Genomic DNA, 2,456 nt, shown 5'->3' with positions numbered 1-2,456 from the left:
CCATGAACATAGATAGCCTGCATGTTGGCTTATCTTCTTGAGGTAACCTAATTTAGCATGTGAGAAATAATAAAATCTTACAAAATGGTAATAGTAATTATTATATTTTAAAATAATTACGTATTTTTCCAAAAAGAAAGATTCTCCATTTTAAAATAGTGTGCTATTTATCCAAACTGAGACAAGAGAGGACAATAAAGTAAAGCGGATCAATACTACTTGTGAGTACCTTTCCTGTTGCTGGTGGTGTGTAGTCGACTCGTGGGTCTCTGAGACCCGAAAATTGAGAGCCGCTTCGCGCCCCGGCTGCTGTACCTGGCGGCTCGGCGGCCGTCACCATGCCACAAAACGAATGTATTGAGTTACACTGTAAGCGCTATGGATACCGTTTGGATTACCATGAGAAAAAGCGAAAGAAGGAAGGCCGAGAGGCTCATGAACGTTCAAAGAAGGCAAAAAAGATGATTGGTCTGAAAGCTAAGCTCTACCATAAACAGCACCATGCTGAGAAAATACAAATGAAAAAGACTATCAAGATGCACGAAAAGAGAAACACTAAACAGAAGAATGATGAAAAGACTCCATAAGGAGCAGTACCTGCATATCTACTGGACAGAGAGGGACAGTCCCGAGCTAAAGTACTTTCCAGTATGATTAAACAGAAACGAAAAGAGAAAGCGGGAAAATGGGAAGTCCCACTGCCCAAAGTTCGTGCCCAGGGAGAAACAAAAGTATTAAAAGTTATCCGAACAGGAAAGAGGAAGAAGAAAGCCTAGAAGAGGATGATTACTAAAGTCTGCTTTGTTGGAGATGGCTTTACTCGAATAGCACCTAAATATGAAAGATTCATTAGGCCAATGGGCTTACGTTTCAAGAAGGCCCACGTAACACGCCCTGAACTGAAAGCTACCTTCTGCCTGCCAGTGCTTGGTGTCAAGAAGAATCACTCATCCCCACTACATACAAATTTGGGTGCTATCACCAAAGGTGCTGTCACTGAAGTGAACGTGAGCGAGTTGGGCCTTGTGACACAAGAGGCAAGGTGATTTGGGGGAAATATGCCCAGGTTACCAACAGTCCTGAAAATGATGGATGCATAAATGCAGTCTTACTGGTTTGATAGCAGTTACACACAAATAGCTAACTCCTTATGATTATTGAAAATTACACCTCAATCAGGAAACTATTACTGTGATGTTTCTGAGTACTAACAATCAGCCTTACGTGTCTGTAGTCATCAAGAAAACTATTTTATTGTTATAAAATAAACAAACATTAAAACGGCCTAGTTTTACAAATTGGTCTCCTGTGTCTGTTCAGTGTTTAGATGTCCATAAAATTGAATGATTAAAAATCAATTATAGAAAAAAATTACTTGTGAGTATAGAAGCAAAATGTTCCCAACAGAATATTAATAAATCAAATCCAGAAATACATAGAAAGAGGAATACACCATGAACAAATGGGGTTTATCTGAAGAATTTAAGGCTGGTTCAATATTTGAATCTCAGTCTATGTAATCTACATCAAAGAAAATTAAATGTTACAGAAGAAAAACCACATGATCATACCAACTGATACCAAAAAAGAAAAAAAAAAAGACACTTGACAAAATACAGCATTCATTCATAATAAAAGTTCCCAGCAAACTAGGCAGAGAAGGGAACTCCCTCAACCTAATAAAGGGCAACTACAAAACCCCTAGAACTGGCATCATACTTAATGGTGAAAGAATTCTTTGCTTCTAAGATCAAAATAAGGAAAGGCTGTCTGCTCTTACCACTCTTATTCAACATAGTACTGGCAATTTTAGTGCAACAAGGAAAGAAAAGGAAGTAAAAGGCATACAGTGTGGACAGGAAGGACTGTAACTGCCCCTATTTGTAGATAATATGATTGACTGTAGAAAATGTTAAGGAATATATAAAAACAAAAGAAAAAAGCACCAAGCAAATGCTAGAACTAATAAGTGAATTTAGCAAGATTATAGGGTACAAAGCCAACACACAAAGATCAACTTTTTCTATACAATAGCAATATACAATTGCAGGCTGAACTTGAAATACAATTTACAATATCCCCCCAAAATTCTTAAGTATAAACTGAAGAAAGATTTCCAGACCTGTATTCTGAGAAGTACAAAATGCTGATGAAAGAGAAAGAAAACCTAAATAAATGGAGAGACATATCATATTCATGGATGGCAAGAGTCAACATAGTCAAGATGTCAGTTCTTCACAAACTGATCGATAGATTTAACAAAATACAATAAAAATCCTAGCTGGCTTGTTTTATAGATGTAAATAAGCTGGTTCTAAAATTTGTATGAAAGGACAAAGGAACTAAGAATAGCTAAAACAGTTTTCAAAAACGAGAAACTTCGAATAGTCATATTACAAAAAGTTACTCTAAACATGCAGTAATCAAGACTGTTGAAGGTACAGAAACAGATCAGT

General features: G+C 36.7%; 1 pseudogene; it reads left to right on the top strand.

Annotated features, from left to right (window-relative positions):
* The first annotated feature begins 315 nt into the window (after window positions 1-315).
* LOC105078514 (ribosome biogenesis protein NSA2 homolog pseudogene) lies at window positions 316-1,279 on the top strand (annotated as a pseudogene).
* The last annotated feature ends 1,177 nt before the right edge of the window (window positions 1,280-2,456 follow it).

The sequence above is a fragment of the Camelus bactrianus genome, chromosome 11, assembly GCF_048773025.1.
Source record: "Camelus bactrianus isolate YW-2024 breed Bactrian camel chromosome 11, ASM4877302v1, whole genome shotgun sequence".
Taxonomy (NCBI): domain Eukaryota; kingdom Metazoa; phylum Chordata; class Mammalia; order Artiodactyla; family Camelidae; genus Camelus; species Camelus bactrianus.
This window is presented reverse-complemented; position numbering and strand designations above follow the sequence as displayed.